At 42.4% G+C, this 16,806-nt stretch overlaps 1 protein-coding gene across 1 annotated transcript in view; it reads right to left on the bottom strand.

The window, feature by feature from the left end:
- Positions 1-16,806, bottom strand: part of TENM4 (teneurin transmembrane protein 4) — a 486,586-nt gene that overhangs the window by 144,785 nt on the left and 324,995 nt on the right. The window lies entirely within an intron of this gene.

Genomic DNA, 16,806 nt, shown 5'->3' with positions numbered 1-16,806 from the left:
TACATTACAGAATCACGTTGGGAGGAAAGGGATAGTGATGTCAATTTTTGCTTAATTTGCTGCAAATCGGTTTCTACATGTTTACAAAGAAAAAGTGCCTAATATGGACGTGACAGAATTTTAAACATTTCCAGCTTAGTGAGGAGCAGTGCAGATGAAGAAAAAATGTTTAGCATTCATATGAAGCAGAATCAGAGATTTAGCCACTTCTGACCTACCTGCTAAATCCTTTAATAAGTATGGATTTAGTGCTAAAATATAAGATCAGGTGAAATTGCTCAGAGCTTCTTGAAAACTGGGGCAGTTCCACTGACCTTCAACATATTAATAGCAAATTTAATAATTAAAACCTGTCTTAACGGGGATTTTTTGGCTTCAAGTTGGCTCATCTCAGGCAATTTCCAGCGCCGTATAGATTTTTTCAGAAATGAAGCATGGAGAGGAGATAGTGCACAGTACTACAAGCGATGCTTGGTGTAGGGAGAAGTGCTGTAGAAACAGCCTGTGTTCATTTTACAGAGCCAAGAATGGTATAAGGGAGGAGTTGGATATAAAAGGGTGGCGGTAGGGGAAGAGAGGGAATCAGGCTTCATAATTAACTTTATTTGGACCTCAGCGCAATATTAAAGGTGTTCCTTTGTGTTAAGAAACTCCCATGATTTGATTGTGACCTATAGTGAATGCAGGATTTTGGAAGGCTCGAAGTTAATTAGCCTTTAAATGGTGCTACCTTTTAACTTGTTTAAAAAGGAGTTCAAAACCCTTTCGAACCATATAACAAAGCAGAATCCAATAGAAGAGCTTTAGAAGAACTTTCCTTGTTGTTGCAATACAAAATGTGCCATGTGAAGCCTTTAAAAAGCACTCCACCCCCCTAATTACTGGATAACGGCTGCCTGATTTACAGTAATATCATTAATTGAAGGTCACATGACTTTTCAATTAGAGCTGATGTACTACAACACATTCTGCATTCCTGGCTGTGATCCTAAAAAAGCCCCCCATTCCCTTGCTTACCACAGCATCAGTCTTCATCATCCTGCACTCAGCTTGAACTGACAAGAGAGAGTGTGCAGCGTGATATGAAGCCAGGACAATTCGGAAGCACAATCTGCACTATTCCAAGTCATCTGAAACATTGCTTTTATAACAACATAATAACATACTGCGTGCACTTCTGTAGCACTTTCCATCTGAGGATCTTAGAGCATTTTTCACATCTCAATGAACTAAACTTCACAGCACACCTGTGAGAAAGGCTTATTTCCTTCCATTTTACAGATGGAGAAACTGAGGCACATTAAGATTAAGTGACCCTGCTTAGGGTTACACAACAAAACCATGATAGAGCCACAGCTTCTGGCTCTCACTCCTCACTTTAAGCCCAAGACCATTTTACTATTCTTCACAGGAAGGAAGGCTGGTTAAGGTGCTGGACTGTGACTCAGGAGATCTGGGTTCAGACTTTCTGAGTGACCCTTCATCTCTCTGTGCCTATTTCTCCATCTGCAAAATGGGCTGGGGGTGAGGATAGTCATTCTTTCTTCTGTCTACCGAGATTAGAAACACATGGGCACAGGGACAGTGTCTTACTTTGTGGACAGTCAGCCCCGAGCACACCTGCTAGGGCTCTCAGTGCTCCAGCAATACAAACAATGATCATCATTCCCCATGATGAGAGAAGATAGAAGACTTAATGGACCAATGCTGTAAGCCAGTCTAGTAAATTTTATGTAACTACATAACATGCAGCACGACCAACTGAGACTTTAGGAAGGTCATAAAAAAAATCACATTTCCAAGAGCAATTTCAGCATGCTGTATATATCCATAAAGAAGAGCCCCCAACTCCTGTCTGAAAAGCGATAGCCATGTCAGATGACATTCCTTTAAACAGCAAGTCAAAATGTGCTGCATTTTGGTTTATCAACCTTTAACTTCTGCAACATTCATAAGATTCTCTATACTCTAATTTCGTCCTAAGAGGCTGACCATCACACTGTCTAAAGATTCTCCCATATGGCTGTGATTTATTTCTGCATCATTGTCAATCTTTTCTATATTTATTATTCTGAACTTTATTTTAAATGGTCACTTACTGTCAGATGGCAGGGCATGAAATGCCACGTCTCTGTGGATTTTATTCCTGGGGCTAAGATTCGTTAAATAAAAATAAATATCCCAACCTGCAGGATTATGTTTTAGTCTTTGATGTTTAATTGGATCATAGCGCTTTCTGGGATGTGAGTTAAAGCTTCCCAGAGCAGGAACAATTCCTACTGCATAAATGAGTCTCCTAACAGAGATTCTTTTCTGGGTTGAATTTAATTTCCTCTCCCTGTCCACAAGCATGAGGCAACTTTGATAGTGGTAAAGCATTTTGCTACCTCTTTCTGTCATTAATAAGAATTACATTTTGTTCCCTTCAAATTCCAATGCAATTCGGTTTTGTTTCGTAAATAAAATTGAACAAGCATTTTCAAAACTATGCTCTGATGTGATTGCTAGAGTCAACTCTAATTTCATTGCTCAGATCTCAGGACTGTCATGCAATCAGTCCCAACTTAGTTTGAGAGCATTTTTTTTTTTCTTTGCAGCTAAGCCTTTTCTCTGTAATTTGGAGCTTTTATTATTATTTATTCTTCTTGCTTTGTTAAATAAATACATACTGTGAATTTAGCTTTGGGGAAAGGTGCTGGATTGGTACACCTACAGACTAGCCCCTTGAGTCCTTTATTTACCCACACATCTGGTATACGCCAACAGTAGCTCTGAAAGCTTTCCCCTTCCACCTCCCATGCTGCTAATATCCCGCAACTCTGACCTAGAAAAATCACCTTTAGTGGAAAAGGGAATACTACACTCTCCAAGGCCCATTCAAACATTGACCTCTCTGCGAATACTGTTAAACAGGTACCAGTTAGTGCCAACCTGGAAGGTGTTTTTATAGTGTGGACATCAATCTACTGGTAACTGGTCAGTGCCCACTATCATCGCTTCAAAGAGATCACCAAACTGTACTTAGATAGTTATGATTTTTGGTCATGGATAGTTCTGTGCCCAGTGAACCATACCCCATTATCAATCTGAGTCTTCCAGTTCTTCCTTTTTGCTTCCTTTAAAGCTGTACGACATGTTATCAAGCCATATTTCAATCTCTATAGTAACATACTGTCTCTTAAGCAGTGCTTACTTCTCTGGCTTTACCAACGGTAAACTCCTCGCTGAGTGCCTGATCCTGCACCTGTGCCTGATATTAACAATAAAGCTCCCGTTGCCTTCAGTTATGAAGGATCAGGTACCATGCATGTATGCAATGTCCATATGCATCCATGGGAGTTACCACGGTAGAAGAAGAAGAGTATTCTCCCTGCTGAAAAACTAATCCGATTTAAAGTATACTTTCAGAAAGCCATTTGTTTTATTTGTTGTCTGATTAATAAAAATGTGCTTATTTAATAAGCTCTAAGTGCGGATACAAAATTAAATAATAGCGTATCTATGTAGTATTAACCTACTTGGCGTTTTAACCAAAGAGTTTCAGCCAGAGATTTGAAAGGCCAGAAGGGACTGTTCTGATCATCTAGTTCAGTGGTTCTCAACCTTTCCAGATTACTGTACCCCTTTCAGGAGTCTGATTTGTCTTGCGTACCCCAAGTTTCACCTTACTTAAAAACTACTTGCTTACAAAATCAGACATAAAAATACAGAAGTGTCACAGCACACGATTACTGAAAAGTTGCTTCCTTTCTTATTTTTACTACATAATTATAAAATAAATTGATTGGAATATAAATACTGTAGTCATATTTCAGAGTATAGTATATAGAGTAGTATAAACAACTCAGTGTGTGAAATTTTAGTTTGCACCGACTGTGCTGGTAGCCTGTTGTAAAACTAGACAAATATCTAGATGAGTTGATGTACCCCCTGGAAGACTTCTGCGTACCCCCAGGGGTACGTGTACCTCTGGTTGAGAAACACTGATCTAGTTTGACCTCCTGCATAACCCAGGCTAGAGAATCCTGCCTAGTGATACGTGCATTCAGGCCAACAATTTGAGACCCAGCTCCTACACTCCCTGCGTAAAAAGATGAGCCTTATCCTGTGTGCGCCTGAAGTCTCAACAGCAGGGCTGGCTGGCAATTCTCCAGTGGAAGGTTTGTCTGTCACAAAGGGCCGTTCGTTGAACTCAGAAGGTTTGCAGAGCCAGTTTGATAGTGATGAAGTTATGGTGATACGGTGGGTAGGCCGCCAAGAAGTCAGGAGAGTAAGCAGGTAGGAAACCAGACTGATGGAAAGCTGAGAGCTGGGAAGCCCTGGCTCTCAAGCTGCCAGGCTCCTCTGCAGCTTGCTTGGTGGGCTGCTGCAGAGCAGGGTCCCAGGGCTTCCAGGCTCCTCTTCCGCCTGCCAGCCAGTCTGATGGACAGCCTGGAAGCCGTGGCTCCCAGTTCCTCCACAGCTTATCAGGAGGGCTGAGGGGGGAGCCTGGAAGCCCTGGGAGCACAAGCTCCCAAGATCCCAGTGTCATGGCTCCTCAGCAACTCCCGGTAGCCCATCAAGTGGAGTCCCCCAGGGCGTCCAGGGTCTGTGGCTGTGGGGCAGCCAGCAGGCACACTGCCCTGGAGCTTCCTGTCTTTTCACTGAGAATTCTGCAGTTTTTCATTCCAAATCAGAATAAAACCAATTTTCAAAATATTGAAATCCTCTGAGATGCAGAATTACCCTTCTCCGCATTGCTGGAGTCAACAGACTCAAGCTTCAGGGACCACTGAGGGAGGGAGTTAGAGGAGCTGTCCTCTGACAAAAGCTGGCAGTTGTCCAAACAGTGCACACGAAAATGCTGGTTGATGCAACTGACCTGCCCATCTGTTACTCGGTGTCTAGCTTCCCATTGCTGAGTAAAGTGAGTGGAGTGCTGGAGAACTCTCTCAAACTGCTCTTGGACCCATCCCAAATGGATTTGGGAGCAGGATAGGTCACAGAGATAGCTCTCCGGCTGCACACAGCAGCGCTCAACAGCGCTCTAGATAAGAAAGTATCAAACAACAGTGGTCGAATCTGATTATTGAAACCAAGTCATTGGTGGGTGAAGATGGTTTGCTCCTCACTTGCTCTGGTCAGACTGGACGTTCGGTTGTAAGGCAGTGACCTATTTGAGTTTTAAAAGGCAGGAAAATCTCCTGTCTTTGTAAGACCCCCTCAGGCTGCAGGTTATGGGCCAATTATGTCCTTGCAACACTGGGGACAGAGGGTGCAGAGAGCCCTAAGTTTCTTTTCCTCTCAAGAGCACCCACCAAGGACACTACCGCAACTTCACTGTGTGGGGTGTCAAACATACGGCCCGCGGGCCGGATTCAGCTCACAAACTTTTTTTATCCGGCTCACGTACCTTTTCGATACGTCCCGCAGCGCCATCTCGCCGTGCCGCCGAAAGAGAGGAGGGCGAGCGATTTTTTGGCGGACACAGCGAGCTGCTGCCGAAAAAGAAGGAGCTGCAAGATTTTGCGGCAGAGACTAGGACGCCGCGAGAATTCCGCCGGTAGGTAATTCACATGTGGCCTGCCGGTGGAATTGAGTTTTTCCCTGGGTGCACACCCTAATGAAATGTGCTGCGCCCACCTATGGTCCCTATTATGCACAGTGTTCACCCTTTCCCAGACCAGCTCTGCCTCATCGGTGGCATAAGTTAGCCCAACGAATTTATCAGCTTGCGGGCGGTAGTGCCACTCAGAACCAAACTGGCTGAGCTGAACCTGCTTTGTTCCCCCAGATGGAGATTTTGCTTCGATGCACATAGTTAAAAAGGGAGGCTCAAAGCTGTATGAATCAGCATATCCTGATTACGTAAGGCCTAATTCTGAAATCCTGACTGCCACAAAACACCCACTGAAATCAATGGGAGTTTTGACTAAGGACTGAGTAAGGTCTTCGGGGTAGGCTTGTAGTACTGTTACTGCACTGGAACCAAATCTTACAGTATCTTTCAGGGCCCATCTCTGAAGCCTTTTTGCCAGACAAAGTCCTATTGCCTTCGATAAGAGTCTTACAGGCAGCAGGGTCGTGAGATGAACAAGTTACACGTTGAAGGGGGATCATTTAAAGCAGTTTTTGAAAATGCAGCAGTGCCTGAAATCTTTTTAAGTCATTCAGATCTGAAACGAATGGAAGTTTATCAATTTCAGGGGCTATAATTCAGGGTTTTGTTCTCTTGCTTCTTCCAATGTATTGTGGAGCCAAAAAGAGGAGAAAAGGCAAACAAGTGCCCTCCTGGGCATTGCAGGAACAGCTCTGCAATGCAGTGATGTGCAGGCCTATTTTATTCGACAGCTGATGTAACATCCATCTCATGCAGACACATTCTCGTTCCTTAATGAAGTAAATGATGGTTTAAAGGTGGAATTACGCAAGCATTTTCCAGAGATGGATTTTTATTTTGGTGGCCTTGGGCATGATGTGAATTTAACATGAGGTTTTGTTTTGTAAGGTTGACACCAATGAGCCTGGGGGAATCAATTTTTATCACACATGTTGTGTTAATCCCGGTGCTGTTTGAGCAATGAGATATGACACTGTCTGATAAAATATATTAGAGCTGCTGATATTCCAAGAAGAGCATGCATGCATGCGTGCGTGCGTGTACACAAAATATCCCTCTGTGATAATCCCTCACACAGTCTCCAATGGAAAAAGCCATTAGAGAAAATAAAGAGACATTTGATTTGCTTTTCTTCTTTTAAACGTAATTTTTCCTGTTCTCCATTTCTCCTAATTGGACTAAATAAAAGATACGTATTTCAGTGAACCAAACAAGTCAGAGGTGAGTGAAAAAATGATTAGCCCATGCCCATAAGGTTGTTTAATCACTAACTTGTATGATTCAACTATAATAAATGAAACCAATCAACATTTTAATAATACCTTCGGCTTACATAGACTCTTAAATCCAATAATCTCAGGGTACTTGCAAAAGGGCAAAGAAAGAACACTGAAATCAATGGGAGTCTTTCGATTGTCTTCAATGAGCTTTGCATCAGCTTTTAAGTCCCTAGTCTGTCCTCAACAAAGAATGCAGGCTCTGAATTAGCATTTGAACTTGCCACTTTATCTCCTAAACTTGGCTGTCTCTATTGTTTCCTCCAGAACCCTTTATGACCTCTCTTCCTCTCCCCCCCTTATGTCCCAGGTAGATTTAACCACAGTGAGAAAGAAGGACTGCAGGTTTCTAATAGGCTGGACCAGTAAAAAGCTCCGCCACCCTGTTACAAACTTTTAGTAAAAGCCTTGCAATGATTTTACCTCTGTTTTACAAGGTACAGTAAGCTCAAGTCATATCTCCCAAACAACATTGTCAGGTAGTGGCAGGGGTGGGGATGGAACCAAAGAGCCCTGACTCCCAGGTTCCTTGCTTTGACCACACAACTTCCTGCCCAGTGATTTTATACTCCCCACACCAATTCAGGATTGCCATATACACAGCATAATTTCTCTTACTGCTTTGCCCAGTCCAGATTTAAATTTCTCAAGTACTGTTACAAATACTCAAGTACTACCAACCTGTATACAAGTCAATGGGTCAATCGTGTACTATTACTGAAACTGAGTCCATTGACTGTATGTGAGGCAATGTGTAGCAGTCAGTGTCAACTATGTCAACTCTGTAGATGAGTAAATAGATGGACTAGAGAGCATCATTTGTATTGGTGCTTTTTACAGTCTAGTTTTAGATGTCTCAAGTGAAGCTCACAGATGTCAGTGAGAGAAGAGGAAACAATGAGAAAATTACTGAGTTATGAGTTACAGAGAAAGAGTGAAAGAACTGGTGGAGCTAAGACAGACAGAGAGGTATATACATGAGACTTTCAGGGACATAGTATAGTTGTCCCACCATCAGTCTGACAGTCTTTGTGTCACTAAGGAGGATGAAAGTCTCGGGAAAAGAGAACATGAAGTTGGAGCCGAGAGAAATGATCCCATAGTTGGTACCCTTCTTCTAGATGATATTGTGGTATCCTCTCACACTGAGGTTACCGCTCCGGAGGAGGGGACCCCTGTTATTAGGAAGAAACAGGTAATAATAATGGGGAATTTAATTATTAGATTTCAATTATATATAGGTAGTTGGGTTTGTAATAATTGGGAGAACCTCATGGTGAATTGCCTGCTGGGTGACCTCTAGATAGTGTGATAGGGTCAAACTAGATGGATACCGAAGACTACTAGAAGGCCAATGTATCAGCCCCAGGCTCAGCAAGTCCCTTTATCCCTGGTGGCTGAGCAGGGGTTACTCCAGGTTAATTAACACACCTGGAGACAATCAAGGCCCCCGCCTAGGACTTGTTAAAAGCCTCCCTCTGGAGAAAGGGAGTGGCTGGAGTTGTGAGAGTGAAGTGAGCTACCAGAATGTGTGAGCAGCCAAGATGCTGTCAAGAGCCAGGAGGGTTTAGGAGAAGGAGCAGAACGCTGGCAGAACAGAAACCTGCAGATACAAAGATTGGGGGAGGGAAAAACCCTGCTTGAAGAGGGCAAAGGATCTTTCCCAGGCCTGGAGGCCTGAGGGAAGAAACCCTGCCAGATGGGAGAGATTGAACTGGACATTTGGTTTGGCACTACCACGCCCAGTGGGACTGTCAGGGGTCAAGAGCTTTCCCTGGCAAGGAGGCCAGGAAAGACCCCTGTCCAAGCAGGGTACGGACCTTAAGTCAAGGGGCATGGGGAAGTAACCCAGGGAAGCTAGCAGCTTTCCTAAAGCCACAGCACGAGGCTGCTACTTGTAGGGTCCCTGGATTGGGGCCCGGAGTCACCCACCCCCCTACCAGCTATTCACTGGAGGGGTAAGAGCCCCAGCGAAGAGGCAAGGGCCTCTGAGAACCAGGGACACGACTGGGAGCCAGCAAGGAGCGGCCACCTTAGAGAGGCTGTATTACGCTCCCCCACCACTAGAGGGTGGAAGAACACTAAAGGGTGAAGCAGTTCCCTGACCTACCACTAGAAGGAAGCGTTGGACCCACTGAGGTAGAGGAAGAGCTTTGTCACAATACTTACGTGCAGTGCTGGGTAGGAGACTGTACCATGATCACAATGACAGAGGGAAAGGTAGGTGAGGTCCTGGAGGCCAAATTAGGGTGCTAGGTAAGAGATTGAAGTCCAGGACCTCCTTGGTAACATTTTCTGAAATGCTTTCAGCTCCTTGCACAGGGCTACTTAGGGAGGCAGAACTGCAGGGGCTCAAAGTGTGGATGAGATGATGTTGTTCAGCAGAAGGATTTAGGTTTATAAGGAACTGGGGAACCTTCTGGGAAAGGAGGAGCCTGTACAGGAAGGATGGGCTACCTGAACCAAAAGGGAACCAGATTGCTGGCATGTAAAATTAAAAAGGTCATAGAGAAGTTTTTTAAACTAAGGGCTGGGAGAAATCCAAAGGTTGCGGAGGAGCATGTGGTTCAGATAGAGACATCCCTTAGGGCATAGCTTCTCAACCTGTGGTACGCATACCCCTGGGGATACACGAGACACAGGCAGGTGGTACCCGGGAAAAACAGAGTGAAGGGGAGGCAGGCGGCAGCTACCGACTTCTGGGGAAGCCGGGCGGCAGCCGCCCACTTCCCATCTGGTCCCAGCTTCCAGATGGGAGGTGTGTGGCAGCCCCCGGCTTCTGGGGAAGGTGGGTGGCAGCTCCCTGCTTTCTGCCTGGTCACAGCTCCCAACTGGGAGGCGGGTGGTAGCCGCTAGCTTCTGGGGGAGGCGGGTGCAGCCCCCCGCTTCCTGCTGGGTCCCAGCTCCCAGGTGGGAGCCCAGTGGCAGCCTCCAGTGTCTCACGAGCAGGTCTCGCAGCTGGGTGGCAGCCACCCGCGCCCCGGCTCCAAGCCGAGGGACAGCCTCCAGCGTCCCAGCTTGAAGACAGGCAGCAGCCACCTGCCCACATCCCTGGGTCCCAGTCAACGCGGAAGTCTTCTCTGCCCCAGCTTGGATTGGGTGGCAGTCACCCACCTCCTGGGCTGGCAGCCAGGTGGCAACTTGCCCAGGTAGCAGCCCTCCTCCCTGGCTCAAAGCCCAGTGCCCAAAAAACTTGTCAATTTCACTGCTCTAGCTGAACAATGAAATTGACTACTATGACAGCCCCAGATTTCACCAGTTACCCTCTTTTCCTGTCTCTCTCTCTCTCTCTCACACACCACCTTCCTCCCCTCAATTCTATGGCATAAAATTTGGCGCCGCGCTTTATGTTCCCCAGCATTGGCATGCCGCTCAAAGCCTCCAAGCTTTGGCCAACATCACCTCTAGCCCAGGTACATACTTGAGTTGCACACCCCTAGTGTAAAAGTGGTAACCCTACACACACTAGATCTGACATCTGTCATATCACGGCCTTATATACTCAGCCCTTCTTCCAACACCTGGCTCACATTAGTCTGTAAATATAAAATCCCGTGGAAAATTGAGTGTTGGGGTACTTATTAAAATTTTCAGGCATTAGCGGGTACTTGCTACTTAAAAGGTTGAGAAACAGTGCCTTAGGGGAGGATTGATTAAAGGGATCCTCTATATCCTGGTAAAGAGAAAGGGACAGAAGTTGATAAAGTACAGGTTGGAACTGAAGAGAAACAGTCAAACACAAAAGTATCCCATTCAACCACACTGAATGAAGGCAGACAACTAAACATTGACGGATTTTATAGGTGCTTGAATACAAATGTTAGAAGTCTAAATGCTAAGATGGGTGAACTTGAGTGCCTGCTATTAGATGAAGATCTTGATGTAATAGACATCACAGAAACTTGATGGAATGATGATAATCAATAAGACATGGTAATACCAAGATACAAAATATACAGGAATGATAGAGTAGGTCGGGCTGGTTGGGAAGTGGCACTATGTGTTAAAGAGAACAGTCAAATATAAAATCTTAAATGAATCAGACTGTAGCTCAGAATCTCTATGGATACAAATTCCATGCTTGAATAAAAACAGTATCAGGGTAGAAATATACTACCAACCACCTGACTGGGATGGTAATAGTAACTGGGAAATGCTCAGGGAGATTAGAGATTACAAAACCCCATAATAATGGGAGATTTCATATCGGCTGGGAACGTGTCACCACAGGCTAGGACGCAGAGATAAAATTTCTGGACACCAAAAAAGACTGCATCTTGGAGCAGCTAGTCTTGGAACCCATAAGGGGAGATGCAATTCCTGATTTTGTCCTAAGTGGAGCAAACGATCTGGTCCAAGAAGTGAATATAGCTGAATTGCTTGGTAATAGCAACCATAATGTCATTATATATAACAAACGTGTAGGGGGGAAAATGCCAAAGAAATCAAACACAATAGCATTTCACTTCAAAACGAGGAACTTTACAAAAATGAAGAAGCTAGTTAAACAGAAATTAAAAGAAACAGTCACAAGAGTGAAATGTTTGCAAGCTGAATGGAAATGACTTAAAAACACCATAATAGAGCCTTAAACTAACTGTATAGCCCAAATTAATAAAAAAAAAAACAAGAGGACCAAAACATGTAACTGTGGCTAAACAATAGAGTAAAAGAGGTGGTTAGAGACAAAAAGACATCTTTTTAACAATTGAAAGTCAAATCCTACTAAGGAATATAGAAAGGAGCATAAACTTTGGTATGTCAAGTGTAAAAGTATAAATAGGCAGGCCAAAAATTAATTTGATGAGCAACTAACAAAAGACACAAACTAACAGCAAATTTTTTTAAGTACATCAGAAGCAGGAAGCCTGCCAAAAAAACTCTGGGGCCACTGGATGATCGAGGTTCCAAATGAGCACTCAAGGAAGACAAGACTGTTGTAGAGAAACTAAATGAATTCTTCTTTGCATTAGTCTTCATTGCAAAGGATGTGAGGGAGATTCCCACACCTGAGTCATTAATTCTTTTTAGCTGCCAATCTGAGGGACTGTCCCAGACTGAGGTGTCGGCAGAGGAGATTTTGGAACAAACTGATGAATTAAAGAATAAGAAGGACAAGATGGTATTGCCCCAAGAGTTCTGAAGGAACTCAAATGTGAAACTGCAGAACTACTAACTGGTGTATGTAACCTCCCTCTTAAATCAGCCTCTTCACCAGATGGTTGGTAGATAACTAATGTAACACTGATTTATAAAAAAGGCTCCTGAGGTGATCCTGGCAATTACAGGCTGGTAAACCTAACTTCAGTACCATGCAAATTGGTTGAATTATCAGGCACACCATATGTTGAGGAAGAGTCAACATGACATTTATAAAGGGAAATCATGTCTCACAAATCTATTAAAATTCTTTCAGGATGTCAAGGATGTCAACAGCATGTGGACAAGGATAATCCAGTAGATAAAGTGTACTTGGACTTTCAGAAAGCCTTTGGCAAGGTCCCTCACCAAAGGCTCTAAAGCAAAGAAGGCAGTCATGAGATAAGAGGGAAGATCCTCTCATGGATCAGTAACTGGTAAAAAAAATAGGAAATAAAGAGTAGGAATAAATGGTCAGTTTTCACAGTGGAGAGAGATAAATAGCAGGGTCTCCCAAGGATCTGTGTTGTGACCACTTGTTCAGTATATTCATATATGATCTGGAAAAAGAGGTAAACAATGGGGTGCCAAAGTTTGTAGATTATAAAAATTACTCATCATAATTAAGTCCAAAGCTGACTGTGACAAATCACACAAAAAAAAGAGATCTCTCAAAACCGGATGACTGGGCAACAAAATGGCAGATGTAATTCAGTGTTGATAAATGGAGAGTAATTCACATTGGAAAACATAATCCCAACTATACATACAATATGATGAGGTCTAAATTAGTTGTTACCACTCAAGAAAGAGCGTGGAGTCATCGTGGACAGTTCTCTGAAAACGTCTGGTCAGTGTGGAGTGGCAGTCAAAAAAACTAACAGAATATTAGGAACCATTAGGGAAGGGATAGACAATAAAACAGAAAATATCACAATGCCACTATATACATCCCTGGTATGCCCACACCTGGAATACAGTGTGCATTCATCTCATCTCAAAAAAATATATTAGAATTAGAAAAAGTATTGGAAAGGGCAACAAAAATTATTAGGATTTTAGAAAAGTTTCCATCTGAGGAGAGATTAAAAAGAGTGGTACTCTTCAGCTTGGAAAAAAGATGTCTGAGGGCGGATATGATAGAGGTCTATAAATCATGAATGGTGTGGAGAAAATAGATAAGGATGTGTTATTTACCCCTTCACATAACAGAAGAACTAGGGGTCATCCAATTAAATGAACAGGCAGCAGATATAAAACAAACATAAGGAAGTGCTTCTTCACACAACACACACTCAACCTATGGAACTCATTGCCAGGGATTGTTGGGAAGGCCAAAAGTATAACAGGGTTCCAAAAAGAATCAAATAAGTTCATGGAGGTTAGGTCCATCAATGGCTATCAGCCAAGGTAGTCAGGGACGCAACCCCATGCTCAGGATATTGCTAAACCTCTGACTGCCAGAAGCTGGGACTGGACAGAAGAGAATGGGTCATTCAATAAATTGCCCTGTTCTGTTAATTCCTTCTGAAGCATCTGGTACAGGCCACTGTCAGAAGACAACTAGATGGACCGTTGGTCTGACCCAGTATTGATCTGACTCAGAAAATTGTTATGTTCTTATGTACAACAGTTGGGAATTTATTTCCTGTAAAGATGGCCAGGTTCCAAACACAAAAGCAACAGGAGTGAGCAGAGAACAGTTTTATCTTCAGTACTGAACTAGCATGAAAGTGGTATTCAGGCTCTCAGATTTTCAACAATTCAGCAATACACGATGTGGAGTTCCCTCTGAGAAGGCGCTACCACCAAAATATATCTGAGTGGACATATAGTACAGCATCTCTCACTGTGTTCATTTTATAATGTGTAATAAAGTCCATCAAGATGCAGAACATAAGGCTGATTTCTCAGAGAAAACTGGATCTGAGAAGATATCAAAAGCTTTACAAGCAGAGTATAGAAGTAGTGTAGAGAGTTGATGAGGCCCTGATACATAGTTTCTAAATTTTCCCTTCTGCAGCAAACTGTTTAACTGAACCCTGCTGAAAAGGGACCCTTTTATATTTGTTTATGCTATCCTGCTGAGAAGGAAGGGGTTGTCTGGGTTTGTTTTCTTTGCCACAAGGGAGAATTCAAACTTCTCCCTTTGACTCTATCAAAAGGGAATCCCTGAGTTTACCTCCCTTCCCAGGAGAAACAGAAATATTTATCTGGGATCCTCCTGAAGAGCAAAAGGAACTGCCTGCTTGCCTGGGAAGAAAGGGATCCCAGAATAACTGTTTCCTGCGCAAAAGAGAAAAAAACTGGTTTAAGATGTACTTTGCATTTTTCCCCTGTAAAAGGATCCCAGCGAGTGTGGCAGTTGCCCTTCCAAAGACTGCTCGTGTAGTTGGCATGGACTTCAAAGGATATGGCACTTAACAAAGAATTAAGGTCCTCATTCTTCCCATAACATGTAAAACAGGAATTCACAAACTGTACTTCACTGTTTATCTATGACAGCAAAAACAAACTCTAAACTACTATTAAATAGTTAAATATACAAAAGAGCAACACAAATCATTCCAACAACATTGCTGACTCGTGAAAAACTAAACATCTCTTTATGCTTTCCTTGTGTGCCCAAGCCAAGGAAGTCAGATTAAGTCTACCTACGTAATCTCAGAGATTCACAGATTTTAAGGCCAGAAGGAACAACTAAATCATCTAGTCTGACCTCCTGCATAATACAGGCCACAGAATTGCACCCAGTTACTCCTGTGTTGAGTGTAATAACCAGTGTTTGACTGAAGCCTTTCTTCCAGAAAGAAATCTGGTCTTAAGACTTCAAGAGATGGAGAATCCATCTTTTCCTTTGGCAGTTTGTTCCATTGATTAGTCCCCTTCTCTGTTTTCACACCATGTTCCTCACCATGGTGTCTCAGAAAAAAAGGCCATCCTTAGGAACTAGCAGACTCAGGAACCAAAGTCCCATGGTTTTCATTGGGTTCTAACCACATGCTTAACTGCTTTGCTGAATATGGATTTGATTTACGCATATACTTCAGTGTTTTGCTGAATTAGGGTTTTAAACCAGTGTGACTGACCATAGAATACAACCCTTGATCTGTATATTTTTTCTGTTCTCTTTGTTTCTATTTTATAGAATAATAATAAAAAATATTTAAACTACAAAAAAAAAAAAAAAGAAATTGACCACAAGTTTATATTAATTATAATTATATTATATTATATTATATTATATATAAGAATCACACCTTCTTGGTTGTGGCCATGTGCTGTTCCATATACTAATGTTCTTTCACACTACATTTTAATCATACACATTGGGTGAGTAAATCTGTCCTTCAGAATCAAGGCATCAATCCACTAGAGAGGTAAAGATTATAAATGGGTGTTTATAAATGACCTTAGCTGTGATTTTAGTTGTTGAGGCAAAGCACAATAACGTTAATGTTACACGTGGTTCTATGAAGAATGAAGTCTTGGAGTGATGTTACTGAAGTTTCTCCTGTATAACCTCTGTCAAAAAAATTTACACTAGAAGGATTTAGAAATGTAGTATAAGAAAAGGTTGTGTGTTTATATATGACTTTATAAGTGGTCAAGTATAACCAAAGGAGGGTGTGTGTGTATATTTGCATGTAAAAGCAAGAATTTTCCAAATTTATCCTTGCAATCTTAAAACCTTTTTATAATCTCAGAGGAAGAATTCAGTTGTGAGTCATACTACAAAACTGCTGAAAGCATTTTGCTGCTCTCCTCTCTCCTTCCTTCCCTCTTTCTCTCTTATATATGTTTCAGTATAAAGAATTAAAGATGTTAATGCTGGAAAAGAGAGTAAATCACCCAGTCTGTCCTCTTGCCAATGCAAGACTGTTCCCTACAATACGTATGCAAGAGCTTTGGCTAATCTAGTTTACATGTCACAGGTGGAGGGACTTCCACATCTTCCTTTGGAAGAATATTCCTCAACCGAGTTGATTTCATTCGTAAAAGGATTTTCTTGCTCTTCAGTCTAAATATCGGTTTTTTTAATTATGTGCCATCACTACTGGTTATACCCCCTTGTACCATTTTAAATAGTTCCTCCCCATCCTTGGAGTATACACCTATGCAATACTTGTAGACAGTTAACACAGACCTCTTCCCCATACTCTTCATTAATCCCTTAGCTAAACTATTCCTATTTATTTAATTTGTTGTATTTACTCCCACATCAATCCTTCCTGTTCTCTTAAAAGTTTTTTTTTTTTTTTTTTTTTTTTGGTTAGCTACAAATTAATTTAAATTGCTTGACAATAGTGCAGTGCCCACAACTATACTCTGTATTCTTGGTGCAGTTCCTCAACAGCTTATAGGGTAAAGAAACCATTACAGATGTGATCTGCAGCTGTCTTCTTTATACTTCTTACTTGTGAACACAGAATACAGAACAAAGGCCAAGCAGACTATTGATCCAGAGATGGAGACTAATGTGCATATGGCATTTCTAGGGTGCCATTTAGTTTTGGTTTTTCTTAAAAGAAGGGAGAAAAAGCCTGTGTATGGTTTTTCTTGAATCTCTATTGCAGATACCTACTGTTGGTTTCCAAGAAGCTTCTATTTAGCTGAGGAATAAGAAAAGTCTAAGCTCTAATTTGTTAATAAACCTGGAGATGCCACATAAAAAATTGCTCTCTCTGGTAGGTGTGTTCACCTTTCAAACACTTGCAGTCAGTTATGTCCCATCTCGCATGATCTTTTACATGTATCTACAGTTGTTCATATTAAGGCTTATTCTCTAGT

This window comes from Emydura macquarii, unplaced genomic scaffold, assembly GCF_026122565.2.
Source record: "Emydura macquarii macquarii isolate MOO-44397 ecotype Brisbane River unplaced genomic scaffold, CSIRO-AGI_Emac_v2 contig_3328, whole genome shotgun sequence".
Classification (NCBI taxonomy): Eukaryota; Metazoa; Chordata; order Testudines; family Chelidae; genus Emydura; species Emydura macquarii.
This window is presented reverse-complemented; position numbering and strand designations above follow the sequence as displayed.